The sequence below is a fragment of the Phasianus colchicus genome, chromosome 6 (genome assembly GCF_987193195.1).
Source record: "Phasianus colchicus chromosome 6, bPhaCol1.hap1.1, whole genome shotgun sequence".
Classification (NCBI taxonomy): domain Eukaryota; kingdom Metazoa; phylum Chordata; class Aves; order Galliformes; family Phasianidae; genus Phasianus; species Phasianus colchicus.
This window is the reverse complement of record NC_143441.1, coordinates 25,676,855-25,703,019: the sequence shown is the minus strand read 5'-3', so window position 1 is coordinate 25,703,019 and position 26,165 is coordinate 25,676,855. Positions and strand designations below refer to the sequence as shown.

Genomic DNA, 26,165 nt, shown 5'->3' with positions numbered 1-26,165 from the left:
TTCCCTCTGGTTCTGGCAAAAGTAACTGAAGTTTATGACTACTAAATGCTTTCCTTATTCCCAAGAAAAATTACAAGAAACACAGTACTGCCCAGAAAAAAGAGAAAAGAAAAGAAAAGAGAAAAAGAATAATAAATGCCTTAATAGGATGTTGGTGATACTATAAACATTGTATATATATATATCTGTTTTTCAGCATAAAAGTAAAATAAACACTTTCATTTTTTAAGTGCTCAAGGCATCCATATTACCACATAGATATCCACCTAGTTTTAACCACATCACTCTTACAATCATCTATATACATTTTCTGAACGTGGACTACAAACCCTTAAATCAGGAGCATTTACTTCTGTGAGTTTTTGAGTATCCAGAATCTAGAAGCCTCAGCCTCTTCTGAGACCTGGGACCTCCTGTGCCTTAAGACCACATAAGGTCTGAATAACCAAACTTATAAGGAAAGATTTATAAAGGTGTACAAAAGACAGATACATTTGTTTCTGGAATAGGATAGGACTGGTGAAGTAGAGCTCAGTGGAAAAGCAGGTGGTTGAGATTATAATCAACCAATCCAACAAACTCAAGCAAGCTGGACCAGATGGCCTTTTTTCTGTTACTAATATTACTTATGTTCCTATTCAGCTGTAAGAAGTTACAAATAGTTTACCTGTTCATATTTTTCTGACTCAAATTACATAAGATCAATGCTCTCACTTCACCATCACATTAAAAGTTATCATGACACTGTCTGTAGTTGTATTTAATAATTTACAATGCTACCTACTCAGAAGAGAAACTGGTAGGTGTAACAGAAGTCCTGCCTTTTACAGTACAAATTATGTAGCAAGCCACATAAAAAGCTAAAGAGAGAAGCAGAACAAAAACAAAACAAACAAACAAAAAGAAAAAAAACAAGGCCCCTAAAACCTTAACATCTAAAGGCTAAATGCTACTAGATACAAACAAAATCTAAAGATAAAATATATTTCCTGTATCAAAAAATGAAATTTTCAGGGAAAAGTCATGGCCATAACTAATCTGTAGTCACACATTGAATGATACATTAATCTACAACTGCATCAAACATATCCAAATCTCTCCTTCATCTGATATGAGGCACAGTTCAATCTATAAATACAATTTTGGGAAGGCATTTCACAGGTGAAAGAAGAAGCTTAACAACAAAACTCTCAATTTGCATTAATTTATTTCAAAACTTTTATGTACAATTTTCACATATAATGCTTAGTTTAAAACAAGATAAGGTGAGAGTGGCTTTTGCATCACCATGGTTAATTGCTGTTAAGAAAGCTAACTTACTGCTAGTTGCAAGGCATATTCTGATTCTGTAAAAATTTTAATAATCCACCGAAACAGTTTTAAAATAGTTTAAAAATAGTTTAAGTTAATTTAATTAAAAAAAGGTTTTAAAAGAGCAACACAACCTTATTATGACTGGATGCAAGAGTTCATTCATTCAACACATCTTTACTTTCCAAAACAGGTCTCTTCACTGTAATTTGACATCATACACAGTAATATTTATGGCAGAGTAAACCATGCCTTTCAGATAGCTTATGAATGACACCTTTATAGGTTATTCTGCATTTATGTATATTTCCATTCAAAATGTCATCATCTTTGCAGATAAGTGTCTGAGCTTCGATTCCATTCTCAGGCACTAAAGGTGCAAGAGAATGAGACTGCATGTCTAATTGCTAAATTGCAATTCACATCTATTAGGAGTCTTAGAGAAAACTACACAAGCATTTTAACTATCTATACTTACTCTTCCTGTAGGTTTATTAAAGTAGGTATAAAACATGTGAGATTTCTTCAGCTACTAATATCCATAGTTGTTGATTGCTGCTTCATTTTGTCACAATTTTGGAATATTAAAGAAGAGTTTGAAACTAGAAATATACTACACCTCCCCAGTGTAGATCATATTTTAGAAGTACCTATAACAATGCACTTTATACATTTTCTTAATCCTGATTCTGATGAGATGCAAGCATTTTCATCAATATGCGGTACAAGTGGATGGCTGATTTGTCTGCCATTTTTCTTGACAGTACACAGAACATTTTGCTTAAATATAGCTAGCTGGGCAGTGGAGTAGCAGGGTGAATGAGCACAGTCAAAGCCAAGCTTCTGAGGTGGTGGAGAGAAAGAGACATTCCCGGGGGCACAGAAAACACTGCATGGAGATGTCACTCCACTCTGGAATAATGCAGCTGGCAGGGAATATATGGGTTTTCACAACCTTTTCCAGCCTTCTTCATTTCAGTGTTTTTGGATATCTGTATTCAGAGTTTTCTTGTTCTAGTTTATACATGTATCTGCTGTTCCAGTAAAGCACAGCTTTAGAGAAATTCCCCATATCTTGTCACTGTCACTTTTAAAAGAAAGTCAGGTAGGTAGTTTAGTCTCAAGGGTCTTGTTAACTGGTAACCTGTTACATATGGAGATGTGATTAAATGTATGTTCAAGTGTTTTGTCCAAACAAGATGACAGGGATTTAGAAATCTTTCTTCTATTTTGCACACTGTAGGATCTCAACAGCATTTGTATAAGTTACTGAACAATACTAAATAAGTTAGCATTTATCCATGTATTACATCAATTAATCACTACTTCAGCACAATAAAGTAAGCATGAAATGTAAAAGACTGTTCCAAGAGCTTATTTGGCAGCAAAATATACTGAGAGGTAGTTTGGTAGAGTTTCTTTTAAAGGATTACAGCCATAATCAGTATGTGATCATCTGACTAAATATTATGTTAGTGTAATGTACATACAGATGTTCATTTATGTAAATTTTATTCTGCTCTTGCACATTTTAATGAACATATTTATCCTGGACTAACTCACCACTTGTTTTCACACAGCAGAGAAAAAGGGGCATGTAAAGTCAGTCCCAGTATCAAAAGAAAGAGAGGCATAAAAAGTTAAAAAAAAAAAACAAAAAAACAAGTAGCACAAACATTTTCTCTGCCAGCCACTCCATTCTTTTCCACAACTCTTCCAGCATATTTGCAAAGGTATTGATTTTCCACTTGGCTCTTTTATCAACAGATAAACACATCCCAAATGGGAAAATACATAGCAAACACATTTCTCATAGAATCTCATAAACTCTAAATGAATAGTAAGGCTAAAACATTCTGTTCACACTTAATTCAACTCTTTTCTTCTGGTAGAGAAATCAAGTGAGCAGATAAGACTGGAATCAGATCGCACAATTTCATGTTTAAACAAAATCTGAGTGAGCTTGCCATGAAGATAAGCACTTTTTTCAATTGCTTAAAGATATTTGGATTCCAATGTACAGTCTCATTTTTCTGAAAATTGCTTTGAAGCCTTCATTTTAAACCAAAATAGGGATAAAAATACATGATTATTTCTATAATTGTTAGTTTACTATATGAATAAAAATATTATAGACGTTAACTCAAAAAGGGATCTGCATTATTTCTGCATTTTGCCTTTTACACTTAAATAGATTTGATTAGTTCTAAGTATTCTTAATACTATCTGCTTTATAAAACTTCAACAGACAAAAAAGGCACATAAATTCAGTATCAGAAAAAAAACCCCATCCTTCTCACAAGCAACTTTTCAGATAAGGCTTAATTCTGCAAATTGTTGAGGCCTCTGTAGTGCCTGTATGTGCAGTAGCCTTTCACTTTTCTCTTGAATTGCAGTGCCTGACAAGAGCAACTGAAGATAATAAAGACCATGAAACAATGGCACTCTCTGGAAACCAGCAATAAACTTTCTTATATTTAAACTTTATAAGAATTTCACACTTTCGGTGTCCAATGGATCTTGGGAGCTTACATATCAATTGACAACCTCATGACCCAAGGTTTATGACCTCGTGCACAGGTCATGGGGGAAATTTACAGGTGGGGTGGTCTTATTGCAGCTTAACGAGTGAACCATGAATGACAAACATCTGCATCTGATTTTCAGATAAATCAAGATGATCACCAACCATAAAGAAACAGATTTTTTTCCTTTTTTTTCTTTTTTGTACTGCAAAAGTCTCCTCTAGAAACACTAAAAAAAAAAAAAAAAAAAAAAAAAAAGTTTCTTTCCTTAACTTTCTCAAAATTTCAATGGGAATCTTGAGCAGAAAAACTGAACTACTGACTAATATCAGGTTAATATCAGGTCATATCAGAAAATATTGAGTTAATTACTGAGAAATATAGCTACTCTGCTGTTGAATTTTCTAAGTTGCTTTTTTTTTTTTTCCCCCTAAGATACTTACCTCTGATCATTACAAGTAAATTCTCTATTGTGGAGCCTAATTTTTGTTCTTTGGACCCCAATCTGATTTCTAAAATAGTTCTAGATCTGCAAGAGCAGTCTGCCAGCTCCAGCTCATACAGTGTTGCTGATTATCCAAGATACAACCTTGCCCTACTTCATCAACATCCTCAAGGGAAATTCTTGTCTAGAATCAGTTCAGTTGCTATAACTTCAAGTGATGCTTATAGTAGTAAGACTATAGTCAAAAATGTTATATCTGTCACCATTCTCTACTGTCTAGTAAAAGTTTTGACAAAGAGCAGCACTTCTCTGCCTCTCAAATATCCACTCTGTTACTTTACTTGTCAAGATTTGATATTTCTTTAATCCAGCAGATCAGTACAAAAGCACTTAAAATAAAGAAGAGATGCAGGTAAGGACATAAGGAGATAAGGTATGATTTTAACTTCTTAACTGGATAGATCCTTAGAAGATAAAGTTGTAGAAATTTAAAACCAAGACAGCTGAACAACATTCATATAAGAATTTGAGTCCATAAACAAGCTCTATTATGTATACTTCTGTGTAAGTATGTAGTTTTGTATTATCTAATGATAAACATTTCTTCAGTACAGTCATCTATCGTACACAGGTAAAGCTTACATTCCATACAGGGATAATTTTGACACTAAATTTTAGTTGTAATATCTATTGTGAATATCTACCTAGGAATATGGATCTTACCCAGAGCCTATTTACCACACTAGTTTTCTGTACAACAGAATTTTCAAACTTAAAAGTGCATGTCAGAGTTTGCTTATGGCCACTGTTTTGGATTAATGAATGAGCACTGCACATCTAATGAGATCTCCAGCTGCAACCCAGAGTTACAATCTATCATGGACAAGATCTGCTGGGTTCTGGTAGGAAATGGTTTCAGAAGTAGGGGAGTGAAGACGTCAAAGGTCACAGCCAAGAGACAACTGAGAAAGCCTTACACTACTATCATGAAAAATTTTCATCTCAAATTACATCTATGCAACCAATTCTACCATAGTAACTGGAAGGACAATGACCAAAAAAAAAAAAAAAAAGGGAAATTATTAAAGTACTTCCCACAAACAAACAAAATTTTACAAGGCCTGACTGGGTGAAATGATGAGGTCATAAGGGAGAAGCTGCAAGACAGAAGTAGAAGAATAGGTCAAATTCTTTATAAATAAGCATCAAACCTGTATTTGCTATGTGTGGCCTCAGTACTGCTGAGGGAGTTATGAAGAAAATCCTCTAAGACAAGAGGCTGCTGATGTAAGTTAAGAACAAAGCAATCATTAATATTAAAATTCCAAGGAGACTTTAACAGTTGTAATATTAAAATCTTACATTTTATAAATCCATAACTTTAACTATTTACTAAGTCCAAAACGTCTGCATTTCTTTAGAGATGAAGGTGAGTAATAAATGACTTGGTGAAGTAGGCAACATAGAATTAAGAAACAGTTGATGTTTTTAATAAAAAAATACTGTCACCAATTCTTTAAAAAGATCATGATAAGTTTGAATATACCAATATTTTAAAAATCAGTGCTATTTTAAAATGAATACATTGTTTTCAGGGGAAACAGCACTAAGAACACCAACAGCATGATCAAGTAACAAAGTGTAAATTATCTTGCTAACAAGAATCACCCCAGTCATTCACCCCAGATATCCACCCCAATAGGTAGAATTCTGCAGAAAGTGAAGACTTATACAAAAAGCTGTACTAAAACATCATTAGGAAACAAGAATTTTAATATTGCATGTCTATTTATGCAAATGAAATTATCACTCAATAAAATATAAGTTCTTCATTAAAAATTGAATTTATCATCAATATGTTATGAAATATATCATCAATATGTTATTATAACATAATATAACATCAATATGTTATTGAAATCTTGCACTTAGATCATTTTATATGAAAGAAATTAAAAGGCACTTGAAATTAAAGTAAAAAAAATTAATTTACTTCCTATGGAAATGTTGAAACACATATGTTGTTTCAGCTAGATGAGACTACTTCCAGTGATAGCAATGGCAACTATATTATCTGTAGTTTATGAATTCATTTCCTGGAACACTGAGTCTTACAGTGACTAAAACAAGCAAACAAAAACAAACAAAGCCTGTTCTTCTTGGAAGTATGCTGGATCAATAAATTGCATCAGCTGAAGGAAAAAGCAGATGAGTCCAGAGCAACAAAGTAGTTATGGATGGCAGAAATAGTGAAGGTGGGTGGGGGAAGAAATGGGCAGTCAAGTAGAGGGAATCAGGGATGGATGCAGCTCTCAATCAAGATGGAGCTTAAAGTGATTAGAAAACTGGAAAAAAAATATCAAGAGGCAGTTCCTATCTCCTAGCAACCAAATGTGATCATCTGACAATACCATGTAGGCATTTTGCACATTGAAAGTCAAATGGCATTATTAAAGAGACAATGCAGACAAAATATGAAATGGCACTTCCCATTCATACATGCAAGCAAACTTCCTCTGTTAGCCTTACTTATAAATCTAAATACTTTTGAGTGTTTTTTTTTAACTACAAAGTTCATGGTCATGGTAAAGGACTACATCATCTGTACCCTGAATTGACACATCAAGTTGGACTGCTCATGGAACCTGCTGAGCAGATGTGTTCTGCAGTGCATCTGCATAAATGTGGTTTGTTCTTCATTCAGCTTTAGCACATTTAGAGACATCAGTTTTCTTGCAGAGGAGATCCAACAGACACTTTTGTTGCCAAAGTTTTACATTACTGTACTCCACAGAAGCCAGTTTCAGGTTTTAGAGACAAAACTGATGTCTAGATGCTAGTAACATATTTAAAGATCCATAAAGGAAGCAAGGGAACTTTGTTCTTTGCCTTTCACTCAGATTTATTTCCCTGTGATCTTGATAACAAAAAAAATAAAGGTAGAATTTTCCTCCTAACTGACAGCCATTTCTCACAGTTTACAAGAAACTAATTGGCAGGAACAGTTCCATTATCACAACAAATTCAATTTTTTTAATTTCAAAAGTTTTTGCTATCAGTAAACAGCTGTCAAAGATATAGAAAGTGCAAAAGTCTTTCAGAATTTTTTACTTCATGATTATTGAGAACGTACAGCAATGGCCTAGTGAAATGCTGAAGCTTTTGTTGCCATCCTAGCAGCAAGTGTTCATACTGAGCTGGGAAAGCTAGATCCTGTGCAGGATGTGGAAGAAGATGGTCAGTTTGACTCCTTTTCTGCAGTGCAGCAGGAATGTAGGCATAACCAATATTATTAATGGCATTCAATTTTTATGAGGACAAATTAGTGCTCAAACTAGATTTTTTAAGGACAGCAGTCTCTCTGGAAGTAGTGAAAAGGAAACCTAGTTAACAAGGAAATATCTTCATTTCACCACCTTCCCCACAGTTATAATAGATAAGTTTATATGCCAAGTGGCAGATTCAGTACCTGGAAATCAAATTATCTCAAATTTGTACCAATCATATTGCTTGCTGTGTTGTCAATCATTTACCATCCAAGGGAGCAATGACATTCATTTTGGCAAGTTTTATGCACAGCCAATTCTGTTCTCATTTCATCATTAGCTGTCTCTGTACAGTTCAAATGGAAAAGAAAGAAACAAAAAATATCCTACTTTAGATAGAAGTATCAGTGAATTTGTAAAACAAGAAAAAATTAGAACCTGAGCTGTTGAAAGGAAGCGATAGACAAGTTAATAGACATTGCATTTCTTTAGGGAGTAGCTGATGAGATTAAATTATTTTGTAAAAGATACACTGTGAATAAAGGGAGTTGTTTACTCTGAATATCTTTATCCTGAATAGCCAACATTTTCAACTTCAGATGATGAGCTAATTCCAGTGTGCAGTTGCTAGCTAGTCTTATGTTCACTCATACTTTACAGTGTTCTCTTACAGATTGGCAATAGGAGCAGATAGAATGGTTCAATCATTCCTCATACTGATCAGATCACTTTGGAAGTGGAAGGATTTAAGCTTTCAGGGTAGCCTACTCTCATTTGGAAGCTATTCCATAAATGATGCTTTCACTGTACACATCTGAAAAAGTGTGCAAAACACATGTTATGAGTATAGTTGCAGTAATCAGAGATCTTTCAATTCCTTTACCTAATAACTCATGTAAATTCATCATCAGTTAATAGAAATTAACTTATTCATCTGCAGCCATAAAGTTCTGCATCTGTATCCCTCAGTGCTCACTGTGGCTTGATACTGATCCGCTTTTTCTTTTTTACTTTTTTTGATTGTATTTCTCAATTATAATCACCACTGGTATATAAGAGAGTAAACCTTTTGGTTAATACCTATTATTTGGAAATGCACTAGATCTCCATAGGTTTATTGTATCATAACTTCCTAACAAACTTTTCTTAGGGGATCATAGTGAAAATATTCTGATATTCTACGTTTCTTTAGCAGGTTTTTCACTTGAGTTCTTTCAGCCTACAAACCTTCAATTTTTTTACTTGTGCAGGATGGAGTACATCTCTGGTAACACTCAAGTCTCTAAATGGCAGAATCAGCATTCAAAATAGAACCATAACCTTGTATAACTTGGTGGTTATGATCTCTTGGAGTATTTGTGTAATTTTTCCATCCATAACTTTAACCATGGAAATGGAAATTGGATACACTTGATTGTTCTTTAAAAAGCTGGTAAGACTGCTGAATTGGGCTCAGGTCATCCTATAATGAAGTTTATCAATTCAGTCAGAAAAGTTACTGACAACTGCAGATTCACTCATTTTATACATTCTTGTGCAGCTCATGGGAATGCAAACTCACATTTAGACAACTCTCATGATCTGCATTTTGTTAATTTGCACAGAATCTACAGATAGCTACTATTTCAGATACATATCAAGCATATCAGATATACAAAGGTTTCCACAAATATAGTAATTCTTAATCATCCATCTAGAAATGATGAAAGAAGAGAATCATTTATGTCAGTCTACTTTGAAATGTATAATCATTTTAGGCTTTATCAGCATTGAAAGGTGAAGCACGTTGTTTTTGACCTTGTTCATATTTTACTCCCTTCAAAATATCAGTAGAGAAATTCTGAGTTATATCTAACAGGGATAAAGATATAACCTTCAATCCAATCCCCTTACTAAGGGTCAGCTTACCCTTTACTATGCTAAACATACAAACTATGAACTAAAAAACAGAAATAAAAGAAATAAAACCGCTATGTTCCAGCTGCAGTGTATGGATGAAGAAGAAGAAAAAGGACTGGATATCCGTGCAAGACAATGTGGAGTACAGTCAATTCTGATTACAAGCCAGCTGTGTGAGCTTGCACTCTCATTAGTGGGGTTTTAAATTCCTGGGTTTAAGATAAAAATGAACACTTATTTTCTTCTTTCTTTCTCTTTCCAGAGGAAAAACAAAAAACAAAAAAACATGGCTTGAAATGAATAAAAAAAAGTCCTTATCAGGGTGAACTTTACTCCTCTACTCATCAAAATGCAAACTTTTTAACTTGCTCAAACATAATTCTTCTTATGGTTGAGTTTGCAAGTTACACATTCCAGATGTGAGGCAATAATAGGAAAATCACAATGTGGGGGTTGGATTTGGGATCTGTGTATGTGTGTCTGCAGCATTCTTTTCCCAGTAGGTTTCCCACATTTATAATAATGAAGTTGTGAATAATGAAAACAAAAAATCCTAAAAACAAGGGCCAACTTTTTTAAATTATAAACAAAAAGTAAAGTATGCTTTCTTATGATTCACCCAATTTTGGAAACTGGCAACAACAGGTCACACATTTATTTAAAAACTCAGAGGAAAAAGCTGGCCAATGATTTCTTTTATTAGAAATATTTTGAATCTTTGGAAATGAAGCCAGTAGGAACTTAGGATGCAGTGGAGTTCAAAGTTTCTGTGGGTGTATGTTGTAGTGAAGTAAAGAATGGTGATCCAGGCAGCTTTAACTTGCCAGATACAATTTCCTTTCTCAACATTGTCTCTATGGGCCTGCTTAAAAAAACTGGAAAATTTTACGTTTTATTTGCCAAATTGGCCATAGCTGGAATCAATCAAGAAGTAATACCAGAATTTTAAGTTCTGTGTAAGAAAAAGAATAGCTACAACAGCTCAATGCTGTATTTTTTATCTTATCCTGAAATAGATGCATTCAAATCACACAAACTCTACATGTGTACAGCGGTAATATGAATGTGCATACACTGTGTGGATACATCTACAAATTACACATACATAACTCAAGGTCAAGCCCAAGATTTTCAGATGTGATCAGTCTCTAAATCCACTCACTGGCAAACAAAAACATCCTGTTCCTGCCAAGCAATGTGCTCCTGGGTCTCTTCTAGAACGTATTTGGTGTGACTGGAAACACCCTGGAAATAGGGTTGGGCAGGCACTGCCATCCCTAGAGACACAAATAATCCACCGCACACTGAATGAGGCCTGAATCTCTTTTTTTTTTTTTTTTTTTCTTCCTTTCTCCTACTGCAGCCTTTCCTCTAATCAGGCAACAGGAAAACAGTTTACACCTGGGGTCAAGTGGGAAGAAAACTGGAAACAGGCTCCTCCAAACAGATATTGTTGGCAGCAGGAAGAGTAGCGAAGGGCCACCATGCCTAAGGCTGCTCTTTCCAGAGACTTTCCTCATCATCACCACTTAGTTCTCTAGCATTCTTCCAGAGCAGCAGGATTTCTTTGTCAAGTCCTTCAGCCTAACAAGTACCTGGAGTTGCTACGGTTGCATATGTTTATTATGTTTTATATAAAGAATATTTTTATGATGTATTGTGTTTCGGAAGAGTTATTGAATACAAAATGGAAAGTGCAAACGGATCCATGTGTCCTTCTGCATTTATTACAGAAAGAAAAATCTCCACTTTCCTTTTCAATTTTATATTAGAAACAAATAGATAAAATATTCATTTCCCTTCTGAGTGTCTTTATATTACAAATTTTTTCAAGCAGCTAGTAGATACATAGCTAACAAAAAGCAGATCTATTTACTCTACCCCGCTGGGCCACTAGAAGTATAGAAGTTTACAAGGAGCCATTTCTCATATGTTATGAGAATGAATGTAGTAACAGCATAGATTAGAAATCTAAGGTTAAGTACATCTTGTACTTGACTGATCAGAGATTTTTTTTTTTAACCACGGTATGAAAATATATATTATATATATATATATATATACACACTTGAACAAAGCAATGTTCATTTCAGAGATTTTTTTAATTTTTTTTTTTATATGTTTCAAGTGTGAAATAATTCCATCTGCTTACAGGTCATCCAAGTCTCAATTTTGGTTACTTGCTGCATTCCTGTAAGCTTATTTAACACTTTAAATACAAACATCTAGCAAACAAACTAAATTCATCTCCTTCTTTGAGAAGTAAAGCAGAAAATAATTTTATAAAATGAAACAGTGATGATACATCTAGATAATAGTATGTGCTAATGCTATCTAGTCCTGGCCAGAGGCTATTCCTTCCACTTTTAAAATTTTAGTTTTAACAAAGTGGGAAGTCAATAACCTGCCTCCTACAGAACTGAAATTAGTTGTCTATTATCTAGTACAAGCTATTGTCTGAGGGTATCGTGCTCTGTTACTTTATTTAAGATTCACATAAAAAAAAAATAATGGACCAGTCTAGTTCAGACCATTTAAAAGAGATTTTAAACCAGGAGAGATGAATAACTTAATCACATTGTTATGTAGCTAACGTACTAAAGATCACCTTGTCCAAAAGCTTAACATGAACTTTCAACAATCACCAAGCACCAGAACTCTGTGGCAGGACACTGAGGGCAAAAAAAATAAAGCAGTGACATGCTATCAGACTTGCCACTTTCCAATGGAGCTGCTGTTCAAAACTCTTACCTGTTCCCCTCTCATAGGATGCCAGGGAATTAAAGCCCCATGGGCATGTTTTAATGAAGCAACAGGACAACTGCTGAAGTTTTTTACTAATAGAAGAAGCAAACAGAAAACAAACCTATTTTCTCACTCAAAAACAAAATAGAAAGCAAACAACATTGTGTGGAGAATGCTTAGCATCACAGCAAACATTGAAACTGCAAGCGGAAGGGAGGCAGTGACAAGCCACTACCGCCAGAGCTGTTATCAGCATTTGACAGTCAGAGCAATGAAAAGACAAGAAGTCTCTCTGCAGTGATTCTCACAGAATTGAATAACACACATCTATCAAAATGACAGAACATAAGGATTTACAGAGGGACGTGCAAATCTTCCAAATCCAGCCCCACACAGCTCCCTCGTTCTGCCATTCTGCTTCAGTTTTCACCTGGGAACAAGGAAAGGAAACATTTGCTGTGGGAAAGGGAACAGAGATGCAGAGAGAAGTCAGATCTCACAGCAGAGCCTATCTCATAGATTGTTATGACTAGCTCAGTGATCACGTGTCACTCTTAGGCTGGTCTCCTCCTCTTCTGCCTGTACCACTCCTGCTCCCTCTGGCTGTCAACGGTTTATGGGTTGGTTCGGCCCGGTTCTGTGACTAGCGGGGCGGAGGGATCCACAGATCCGTGCCTCCGGAAAAAGGGGACCCCAAAATAATTAGAAACAGCGGCAACGATCTGAGGAGAAACAAACTAATTTACTAAATATAGTATCGGAATGCAAGATAACACACTATAATACAATATAATTAAAATTGAAGCTAATAAATCAAATATAATGAGAGAGAGAATGTCCAAAAGGTGGATAGGCCTCACCACAATGCTGAGGTGAGATGCGCAGTCCAGTTGAGCAGCAGGGAGAAAAAAGGGCGGAGAGACAACGAAAAGCAGGCAAAGAAGAACGCATCAGGTGACCTTGCCAGGAGTTATATCTCAAGACTCTGTGACTGCAAAGTCCCCTGGGAATGTAGTTCTCTTCCAGGCAGGTACCCAGAACTTGAGCATTAATAGTTAAACTCCCAGTGCCCCACATGATGTTATGACGTGGAATACCAAAAACCAAAAATCACAAAACCATGACACTGGCACTCACCACAACTTTGTATTATAAGCAATGCTCAGTAGGATAATTCATCTCACTGGGTTAATTTCTGTCAAGCATTGTAAAACAAAAATTGGGACTGTAATCCTTGTATCATTTATTTAACTCTTAACTTTTAACCCATCTTTCCCAGCATAAATGTCATTTGGAAACAGTCATACAAACACAGTCAGAGCTGCAGCCATTACAGAAAAACTTGAAAACTAGGTGTGAAGTTCAGAGAGTATTTATGTCCATCTAAATTTGAGACAAGCAAAATAAAATTCAAACAACAATTGTCAAATCCCGTCCTTCTCATGCTTTAGCATTTTCCTGCAGTTCAAAAGACCTGGAACTTAGATAGGGAAGTAGCATTCCTCACCCAAAATGCTGCTGCTTAAAGCATCCCTTTGATTAGCAGTTGTGTAGGTGCAGGGACCCCTGCATCGTGAATACTATCCAGTCTTTAGCAAGACCATGAGTCCAGACTTCCTCTAAAAGTATCTCAAGATTTTAATTGCTTGTCTCAGTAAAACTACTACAGCATTTCATCTACGCACTTGGAGACCAACAAAAAATAATAGAACCACATCTTGAAACTCAGTAGAGCAGTGCAGTTGAAGGAGAAAGGGGAAATGAAAATAGACTGCACAATACATAATTTGCTTGAAAGACATGGAAAAAAAAAAAAAGCATTTTGGAAATATGTGAATATATTAAAAACATCCTGCTCTGCAGCATGTTTTTTTGTTTGTTTGTTTGTTTGAATTCCTTGAATATATATTTGTACTCATTCGTCCTTCAGTAACCATTCAGCTCATTTGCCACCTGTACAAAGTGTTACACTGTTAAAAGGCAACACATCCACATGAAAATCTCCATGTAGGTACATATTTTCCCCTTGGAAAACTTGTATGGCTTACTCACATGTAAGAACTCAACTAGACTGTTCTTACAGAATAATCCTATATTAAGACAATAGCAGAAAAGAAATGTAGCTTTGTAGTTTTGTTTCCGCTAGGGAAAGTGAGTGGAAGTAATAGGTTAACTTCTAGCATTCATTTACTGCTTCCCATTAAGGACAATGTAAATACAGTAGGAATATAATAAATAAGTAAATACAGAAAGGAAAAATCTCCTTCCATTCCTGGATGGAAAAGTATATTCTATAAGATTGTTGTGAAAGATGACTGTGTGCTACAAGTGGCACAAAACTATGCAGCACATAATCAATGTCTATGCCTACCAGTGTGAAAAATGTTTTGACGTCGTTCAATACTGCAAAGTCAGGTCATCTCCAAACAGCATTCATGAATCACTGTATCCTGAGAAAGCCTTCTTCTGATAGCAGCTTTTTATGTATAGATTAAAATAAGGATCAGTATGAAAGGAGAAAAAAAAATCATCTACTAATTGTTATTTTAAATTGATTCTATTTTTTCTGATAGCATAATACTTGATCATGAGGACTGAATACAGAAAGAAAATCCTTTTGTCTGTTAACATTTAAAAAAGAAAACAAAAACAAAAGACACAGATGACAGATGTCTTTATTTTCTTTTACCTGCAAAAGGTACTTTGAAAACAAAATATCCCCATGGGACCTTCACTAATGGGTGAGCGTTCAATTCTAGTTCTTTCTCTGTCTTCTTCTCACAGGTGTGCACATAGATGCCCCTATTCATGTAACTGAAAATTCTTTTCAAGAAACAAAGGTATTTGTTAGAGCATTTTTTCAAGTACTGAGAAACAATCAATGTGCTGACATTTGCTAGTATAGAAAAAATAAGAAAATACTAAATTTATGGTGTAATCAGAACAACTAACTGAGATATTTTAGGAAGGAAATATTACTTTGGAATTGCAAACTTTTTTTTTTTTAAATGCAAGATGAGCTGTTGAAAATTCATTAAACTCAATGCAACTCAACAAACTGTCATGTGCTTTTACTTTTAAACATAGTGTAAACTGTAAAATGCAGCACAAAATCAGCCTTTACTGCTTTCTAAACTTGTTCTGGTTCAGAAAGTGCAATGCTTACTACAAAAAATAATGAAAGCAGCTAATAAACATTACAGAGAACAGTAGAGTCAAGCACATGCAAAAAATATGCTGAATAGCTGGTGATTTTCTGTCTGCTGACTGACTTCAGATCTTGTCACCAGCACAGTCAATGGGGGACAAAATCTTATGGAATTTACCGTGCAATGCTGGCCAACCAAAACAACCACAGGAACAAAGGACACTGGACATGTCACATGCTGTCATCACAGATCACAGTGCTGTTCTCACTCTAATGCCAGCAGAAAAACCTGCATTTTATATTAAATGCAGGCTCCCTCTAATCAGTTTTCAAAAAAATTACTTGTTTGTAACAGTATTTAAATCTCCAGCAATTATTCTGATTAAGTCAAGATGCTCCCTTTCTTTGTTCAACTGTTTATACAGACTACCTAACAGCTAGATAGAAAGCATATCACAAGATATTTTATTTTGCATTTTTTATGGTTCCTCCTTCCCATCTCATCACCTAAGACACAAAGCATTGGGCATCTCCAAGAAACTTGTTGCCAAAGTGCAACTTGACATAACTGGCATACTCAGAACATTTACTGAATGAATGTGGTTTGGAAAGCTGAGAGTGGGACATGTTAATATTTCTGCAGAATTTACTGAGTCAATGTATTTTGCAGAACCATGCATACAGTATGTGCATTCAAGTCCACAATAAAAAGTACAGAAGAGTGGGCAATGAATCTCTTGTTAATTGAAAACAAGAAATAATTAAACAAAAATCAGAAAATTATATAAATATTTCTCTACTAAATAAATCTGGATAATTCAGAAGCCATCTTAAAGTATATAAACTGTTATTGTCAAATCATCCTTGGCTATCTTTAAGGGATCATCTGAGCAGCAGCCCATGAAGATTTCCTATAAGGAATGCAGTTTTGATTATTTTGCACAATTTGTAATTTCTTAGGAAGTTGGGTAAGTGAGAATGATTGGTAAGTGAAGTTCTCTGTTCAGTGCCTTGCTTTGTTTTTCTTTGGCAGAAAGAAGTCATTTTTTGGTTGTTAAAATTACCATGAATGGGAAAACAACTCTTCTTAAACTGACTTTGAGAGCTGAAGAGGTACAGTTTAATATAATAAAATGTGGGGACCCTCTAACCTGATCCGGGCCCCTAAATACAGAAATATGATGTGATATAACATGAGTAACAGTTTTTACTACCACAGAATTTATTGATTACAGTCCATGTAATACAAAAGGCCTGTGGCTAACTTAAACGAAGATCTTCTAGCACGGCAGCAAGACACATGCCAAAAAGTAGCACCTTGATTTTCTCCTATTGGCTTTAAGCTGTTGTCTGCCCAAAGTCCATCAAGATCATACACTTTGAAAATTTCAAATTTTGTAACAGCTGGAAAATATCTGCCAAAAATATATCATAGCTTCAAACATATTAAAAACTCACACCCACAAGAAGGAAGTGATTAGCTGTCCTAGGAACTACATGCTCCTGGTGTAATTATTAGGTTTTATTTTCCATTAAACAAAAAAATCTGTAATCATGTTCAAAGATTTTACTGATTTTACTGAACATTACTAAAGCTCATTTACACAATTTACACAAAAAAAAACCTTGTCCATTTTCCTTCTTACTGACTTATATAAATCCACATGCTGGAAACAATGGAATTTTATTCATTTTGGTAAAGATTAGAAAACACAGAAGTGTCATGCATCTACGATTAGAATTATTGAGCCAAATTCTTTTCTATCTACACCTGTATGAAATTTGCTATAAATAGGTGGCTCAGGCCACAGTAATAAAATACTAGCAACAGCTAGCATTAATAATTCAAACTTCACTTGTGAAATAATGAAGTTCTTTTCCTGACATGCTATCTTTCATTTTCAAATTCACATTTTTCCAGGCTCCTAAGCTGCAAAAGACTACGTAAAAGAATGTGACTGGCTACATCTTTAATACTGGTAAATCTTTATGTCAAACAAGCATTAACTCTTCAAATTCTCCCTATATTCTGTTTGTTTCTTCCACTTAAAACTATTAGACTTCTTCTCCGTTATTTCTCTGGCATGTAATTAAAATATACTACAGTGCATTTTGTCAAGACTCGTGTTCCTGATGGTGGATAACATGAATGGTAACAATCATACAGAAAATAACCTATTTAATTTTGTTTATAACATGAGGTTATAAATATGGGTTGCCTAAAATTTTCCAGTGCTCACAGTAAGAATTTCCTGAACTACTGAACAATAGAACATCGGTTAAGAGGAGGTAACATCGGGGCAGATTTACTTGGAGGAATAGTAAATCTATCCATTACTTTTGTGCTCATTCACTTCTGGCATGTATAACAAGGTGGAACTGACATGAGTAGTACCTCTCCCTGCCAGCCAGATCAGATTGTTTCTTCCACTGGATATTACTGTAGAGCTTGCAGCTCTACACTACGCACTGCATATCACATTTTATAGAAGTATATGGATGTACATACATTAGTTACATTTTGACTGCCAATTATGCTTTATTTCCTACTCCTTTCTCCTGATCTTGATATAAACACACAAAATTAGCTCTTCCTGACAATTCTGGTTTCTGTAACGGAATCCCGAGCAGACTTTTTATAGGATTTTAATTTCTTTTTGATTAAGCCTGTGTGAATTTAAACTCTCAATCACAGCTCTTGCCAATATTTTACGTAAATTGCAAAGCCAATCAAGCTTTGCTCATTTGTTTTCATTATGTTTCACCTCACATAAATGTTCCACTTGGGTAAATGATGGTATGCTGAAATGTTAAAATAGCAAATAAAAAAAGGAAAACTAGACCTAGAAATACTACAGCACATAAACTCTACCAACATACATCCTGCTCCTGTCCCAGCTTTAAGTTAAAAAAAAAAAAAATCTTCCTATTCAATTCAAATGGCCTTAAGGCTTGCCTGCATACTTGTTTAAACACTATACTTCAATTTCTCAGCCCATCACTTTCTTTTACTCAAAAAATATGGATTCCAATGTAACAAAATTAATTTCTATCTTTTAATACACAACTGCACAGAAGAGCAAAAGAAAAGCTTCAGATACACCCCAGAATTAGGGATTATGTCATCTCTAATACTGCTGCAACACAAAACAACCTAACTCACACTGTAAGCCCAGCATTACAGTGTCACGTCATGTGAATTTTGGACCTGAAAATCCTATTTATGGTGTCACCTGTAAATAGCTGGCAAACACCAAGGCCTGTGACTTCAGCACTGAAGAAGGAAGACAGGCAATGTATAGCCTACGTACATAAATATTATGTTTGAACAGGTGCAAATATTAACAAAAAAGAAGGTTTTTCAGTTTCATCCTGGGCTGTGAAACTGGCAGCATCCCACTTCTTTATCAACTTCAAGAAGGTTCTGTACCATAATGCATCCAGCTCAAGTGATAAGACAAAATGATTTCCTGCAGGCTGGCCAACGTTACATTATACGAAATTCTTTTCCTCACAGCAAATACATGGAAAGTTAAAGTAAATTCATCATTTATATCCAGATACTCAAACTTGTTATGTTTTCTATTCTAATCACCATACTAAGAGAGAAATTAGAGACTTTTCTAAGCTGGGATTTCAATAGCATTTAATTTTTATTTTTTAAAGAAGTATTATGGCTTTAAGATTTTAGGCAGAAGGCCTTGAGGAATCTAAAATTAAAACTGTTATTAGAAGCAGTTGAAAGCAGGCAGTGAACTGAAGCTGTGCCTTGCAATCTTGGCTATTGTTGTATTATTGCAGAGTCCCACAGGCAGCCCTCGCATGTACAGTACAGAGACTTCACATCCTGGCTCTTTTGATTCTTTTGTCTGCCCTCCAACCTGCACGGCCAGGAACTTTCACTTGAGAAAGATTTATGAAGCCTCTGCTAACAGGGTCAGCCCTGTAATATCACCAGAGGGCTGCTTCTTAAAAATAATAACATCTATCCACAGCTCTGTAGGGCGGTCTTTCTTGGCATCTGCTCTCCCTGTTTGTCTTAACTGACTCACACAAGGCCCCAGCCATAGCATGGGCAGTGAGCAGTTCCGCTAGGCACAGTAGCCCTGTCTGCTGCTATCTGCCAGACCGGTGTCAGCCCAGATAGCTCACGCCTTGAAGAACAGCTCCAACTTCCCAAAGGCTTGGCTCTTGCAGCCAGGAGAGGTCACACCCTCATATATTTGGAAAAGTTTGAAAATCCAAAATGTCTGTAAGAAGTCTGAAAGACAAAGTAATGCAAGTATTCTAGAGACTCCGATTATACTGAATGACAGCAGAATACCTTTATTTTTATGTGCCAGCTAGTAATATTACAACTTGGAGTAGTCACTTTGACTGACAGTCTATGTCATTTCAAATAATTAGGAGATTCTTCTCCACCATGTTAAAAAGTTTCTTCCAATGCCCTTATGACCTCGACAGTGCAAGTGGTTTGGTTATTTATCCTACATGCATTTTGGAAGAAAGAGAAAAATTACTTCTCCTCCCCCTTCCTCCAGTTATTAAATATTAAAAATAGATCATGAAAATTATTGTTATAGTCATTTTCTCCAAAACAATTAATGCTTAGAAGCTTGGACAAATCCTCAGATAATCTGTCCTACTCTGTATAGTTCTTAATAACATAAAAAGTTGAACTTGGTCCCATTCCTCCCCTCCTGCTTAAGAAAATGCCCTTAAATTTATTTTATTTATTAAGATTACATAAAGTGTTTCTTTCACAGTAAGCATTCCTAACAAGCTTAGTCCCCTGTGCTGGGAGGAGAAAGACTCTTTTCATGGATACTCAGCCAAGGGTTCCTGAGAGTTAATACTCCCACTCTTCTTCTTTGAGTGTCAAGGGATTTTTAACATCCGCAGAACAGACAGGAACTTGGTTTTATGCCTTAGGAAAAGAATGGATTTTTTTCACCACATAATAATCTGCTGTGCAATTACCAATAAAAAAGTAATATTCTCCACTATAAACTGAACAATGTGCCAGAAGCATTTATTGGTAATGTACTGCAAAAGGCACAAGGAATTTAAATCAGATTCTAAAGTGAATATATAGAAATCAACAACATAAAGAAACCATGAGCACTATACAATGCAAATAATTTAAATGATAAATAGAAGTGTGTAATATGACAGATGGGGCATTCAGACATCATGGACTAAATTGTTCATTTTTATAAAATACTGATGACTAGTAGATTGCACTCACTGTATCAAATGCCATACGCTCTAGATAGATATAACATGTGCACATAAAAGCACATAAACATGCATACTGAAGCACAAGAAGCACAAATTAGCTTCAATAAGCTCAGTGTGGGAGCATTTCCCTTCACAAATCCAGCGGAGGACAGAGCCTTTATTAAACTAAAGACTATACCTTCTAAAGTTAATAAGACAGAGGTAACAAAGGTTTTGTCATTGCCACATCCATTTACTGTACAAATGAGGTTAACCTGTCTCAGATTAGACTGTCTTTTTCTTTGGCTTTTTTTTTTTTTTTTTTTTTTTTGCAGTAAGAGAGCAGATCAACGAAACAATTAGAATAAGAAACATTTTTAAAAGTAATTAGGTGAATGAATATTGCCCCCCAGAGCTACTATTTTGTTCAAAGAAAACATTAGCAGCACTTAAATGTTTCATAATAAATTAATTCTGAATACTGAGTAACTGGAACTGTAAAAAAAAAAAAAAAAATCCATAGTATATAAAATCATATTTTTGTCTCTTTTGAGGCAATTCATACATATGTTTATATGTAAGTATTAAATTTTAAAACACATTTCCCTTTACAAAGACATTATCAACACTTACCTATCTACCATCAATTAAAACCATACCCAAAAACACATTACAACTCTATACAAGACGAATTTTAAAAATTGCTCTACTAATTGCTCTAATGTATTTTCTTCTCCTAATCCATATTTAAAACCAGGTGACAGAACAGTGGTAAGCACAATATGATTTCAGAAGGTGCGTACTTTATCTAGCAAAAGGAAAGATTCTTGTCTAAAACAATATGAGATAAAAGCATGAAGACTTCCTTAGTTTTCTTTCTTAAGTGGTCCATGTCCAGGCAGATATGGTGGTATGACATAGCAGAGGTTGAACATTCCCATCAATATTCTGTCATGTTTTGCTGCCATGCAAAAGATGGAAGCACAGGGGGAGTCTGACAAAATGGCATCTGATATGGAGTGCATATGAAGCAAAGGTGTGTCACTGAATTCCTCAGTACAGAAAAAAATTGCACCCATTCAATTCTTGATGAACTTTTAAGGAGACCAAACAGTGGATGTAGCATAGTGAGGCTATGGATGGTGCATTTCAGCAGTGGTGCCAGCAACTTGAAAGACAAGCTACGTTCTGGAGCAAAGAACAGTGTCATACCATGAAATGGAGAGTGTCTCAAACAGCTCAACTGCACTATTTATGACCAGGAAACTTCATAAGAAGCTTCAATCAAATATCAGCTTCAGTGCATTGGAGACAATGGTGGCAAAACTGGAATACTGCAAAGCTCATGTGAGATGAGCCCCATAACTGTTCACACAAGAATGGAAAGAATGTCATATGCAAGTTAGTTAGGACCTATTGAAAAAATACAACTCTCAAGGTGACAGATTCCTGAATCACATAATCAACAGTGATAAGACACAGTGTCACCACTGTGAGGCAGTTAATACAGCAATCCATAGAATGGTGACGTGAATTCCGCACTGAAGTAAGAGTTCAGGATACTGCTCTCACAGGGTAAAGTGATTTCACTGTCTTTTTGGTATAGGAAAGGTGTGATCCTTCTGGATTTCCTGGAACCAGGACAAACCATCAAAAGAGAATACAATATTTCTCTTGAAATGCTGTAGCACCAGACCCCATACCAATTTGAAGACCATAGAACACATTGTCAATCTTGGCTGGACTGTCCTATCACACCCAGACTTGGCACCTTCTGAGTTCCATCTGTCTGTGTCAATGACAGATGGACTGCATGGGCAGTATTTTCCTAGCAACAATCCTATCATAGCAGCTGTGAAACAGTGGATCACCTCTGTTGCTGAATTTTTTTTTTTTTTTTTTTTTTTTAAGAGCACAGCATACAGGCTCTTGTTAATTGCTGGTGAAAATATACACAGCTAATGATGGTGACTTCACTGAAAAACAATGTTTTGTAGCTGAGAATTTGCTCTATCAACTAGTGTTACTGTTCTTTTTGTAACTATTGAAGTTTCCATGGAAATAGTTAGGAGGCATTACCTCTGGAGCAGCTGATGTATTTAGAAGTGGCAATTAATTTTGTTACTCTACCAGCTTCACCCTCATAGTTTTTGAAGTTTTCCATCTGATTCAAGTAAACATTTTAAAGTAGAAAATACTCCGTATATTTATAATGTTGTGAAAATATAAAAATAGCCACCCATTAAACGTGCACAGATTCAAAAACATTTCTTCCTGCAAAGATGAGTTTTCCATACTTCCTCCACTACAGCTGGACATAAAGTACATTGCAAGTCACAGTTTAGTAAGGGAAAGGCCCTCCCTTCTAAGCTATCAGGGAAGCACTAGAAACTCAACACATCCCTAGCAACGTTTCCACTGACCTTTTCAACATGTATGAAAGGCTCTGACACAAATATCCTCCTAATTTCTCAGGCAAGAGCAGCAACTATTCTTACCTTGCAAAAGTTCACAGTCTCTTGAAGTAGAAGACAAATTGTAGGACATTTTTAAGACATTCAGCCCTTATACAAAAGTGCCTGCTGGTTTCTCCACCACAAGTACTGCTATGTTCGTACCTTCTCCTTAGGTCACCTATTCTTAAGTTATTGCAATTCTGAATGATGGAAAGCATCCACCTTATCCTTAATAACTTTGATAGATTCTTTATTAAAAAATTGATTCTACACATCATCTTTGGAACTATCAGTCCCAATAAATTATCCAAGACACTATAAAATAAACATTCACTGCTTCTTAAAGATGGAAAAAAATCATATTTTCTGCACACTATATCAGTGCAAATCATGTTCATATACAGCCTTATCAAACTGTTGCAGTCAACTGAAAATTAAAGTTTCTAATTCAGTTATTAAATAAAAATAATGTAAACTGTCTGCAAATAAAAAAAAATCTTCTAGTACTAAAACCAATTCATCTTTCAATAAATATGTGTTCTGAATTGCCTGGACTGTCTCATTAAATTGGAAGCCTCAAATCACAAGAAAGCGTTATATTTTTATCACATTTGCTGACTATAAATTACAATTTCAAGATGCAAACTGTATATATTTATGCTGTTCTGAAAAATTTGACTTAAATCACAACATTAGATGTTCTAAAATATTTTTGACAAATTCTAAAATGAGATTATTAATAATAAAACCTGTTGAAGGCTTGGATTTCATAAGTTTTGCAATAGCAATAAAATTATGCAAGATAATGCATAATATTTTATTCTAATTAGTAAAAGGGATTAAACATTTTATCTGAAAGCAATTAAATTTGTTTTCAAAAGTATTGAAATATTATTAAAAATACATATAATACATAAAATGATACAAAAATAGCATTACTGAGCACAAAACCATAATGACATGAAGTCTAAGTTTATTTTGAATCTAAAAATTATACTGTTATTTCAAATTTTGTACTAGTCCCAGTAGCAGTCTTGTTCAGTGTAAAGTTACTACTCTTCTCCTATACATCATGTCTACCTGGAAACTCCCTGTGGTGAATGCTTTTCATACTTATTCTATACGGTAACCATATATTCTATATGGTTCAGCTTTTGAAAAAGGCTCTCCTCATTCCTCTTTCCCCTTCAGCTTTTGAAATACTTTACCTCGTACAGAACCTTACAAAAGCATTTTGCTCTATTTTGATTATCATACCCCTGTCAAAGGTTATAAGGTACTTGAGTTTCAACAATACAATTATGGGTACCAATCTCAGGAAAGACTTATGCTCCTGAGAACTCAACAGCCTCAAAACAATTTATTTTATTTTAAGAAGTCCTTCATCTGGAGTATAACTTCATGACTTCTCACCTGAGAAGTGCAGTAATTCCCCCTGTTCAATCATCAATAGTTCAGTAGCATTATACCTCACATATACATGAAATCAAATACAGTCAGGTCAGCTGTAGTGCTATCAACACAGTCTCCTTTAAATACCTAGTGCTCAGACTAGTATTGTTACAAAATTTTACTATGTATGTCACACACTGCTAGGTTCATTCGGCACTTGCAGTCAGTGACTTGTTCTTCCGGAGGAATTCCTCTATAATTGAGCATTAGTTATTGTACTGTCAAAATACAATGTTTCCGTAAATTTTAAACAGATAACAGCACTTTCTAGCAAGTGTTTTTTATAGATACAAGTTTATTACCTAGTTACAAGGAAAAAAAAAAAAAAAAAAAATTGGCTAGAAACAGTTTTCCTTTTCTAGTTAAAAAATAAAAAAAATGAGCTTAACAGAAAACATCCTGCCATTGCTCCCAAAGGAATATTCCCCAAGTACGAAATGAGGAAAGGCCATTTCAGACTGTAAATATTTTAAATCCTCATGTAATAATAAACAGCTATCCTACATATTTTTTTCCTAATATAATCTTTGTTATACTTATATTACAAGCATTGATCTTTTATAAGTATTTTTATCTGTTTCTTTCATCTGTGAATGTTGGTTTCAGGTTCAACATTATTAACAATGGCAACAGTCCAGCATCCTGGCAGAAATATGCAGTGGGCACAGATTGCTCTGGTTCCAGACCTTGCTCATATTTCAGATGAGGAGTGGGCCTGTGCAGTTGAACTATTATTTTTCCACAAAGATGTCAAGAGACTGCAATGAATGGGCTCCTTTCATTATTCTCTGAAAGAAGAGGAAGACCGAAAGGTTTGTGGTGAATTGTGTCCTCATGTAAATGTCAGGACAAAGTAAGACTCCATGCAAAACATTTTCTTTACATCTTGGGAAGTCTTACGCTAAGAAATACTGCAGAATTGTGTTCATGATGTCTGAGATACCTTAGCGACTACAAAGGCTTAATATTTTCTCTCTCTTTGCTGATCTGCCCCCTTATATGGGAAGTAAAAAAGGCAGATATTTGCTTGCAGATAGCTTTCCTTAAATCAAGATATGAAATTGTCAGACTTCAACTCACAAGTGCAGAATGCTATTTGATCAGAAAGATTGGCAGCTAGTTATTTAATGTAAATAATACTGTTTACAGAAATTTTATTTCCATATAAACACACATAGCAAGAGCAGAACATGTCTCTCAAAATCAGTAAACAGACGTATGGTTTTTGTGATTTTACCCTGTAGACTTAGTCAATGCAGTAAAGTTACGTGTGGAATTAACAATTCTTGTTTGCATTAAGAAAAATGTTCCTAAAGTATCAAGTTAAAATACTCATATCCACACTAAACTGTAATCAGTACCATATTGAGTGTTCTTTTACAAAATGATATTTAATAGTCATTGTACTGTAAAAATAACTATCAACATAGTAGTGTACAGAGAATTTATGGAATTTTTTCACTGTTATGGACTAAAAAAATTTCCTATCTCAAAATTGCTATTAACTATAGTTTTTCAAAAATTCATATAGTTGTCAGTAACTTAAATCTAAAACCCTTCAAAACATTGCAAAGAAAATTTTTAAAGTAAATAATAAATAAAATATTCTAAGGGTAAATTTATGACTCGCCTGAAGAACAACAGGCTTACTTCCAAATTTGCTAATGTTTGGAAATCAAAAGTGTAAAGTAGGGCTGC

The 26,165-nt window shown here is 34.9% G+C and overlaps 1 protein-coding gene across 1 annotated transcript in view; it reads right to left on the bottom strand.

Annotated features, from left to right (window-relative positions):
- Positions 1–26,165, bottom strand: part of AGMO (alkylglycerol monooxygenase) — a 186,469-nt gene that overhangs the window by 125,840 nt on the left and 34,464 nt on the right. The window lies entirely within an intron of this gene.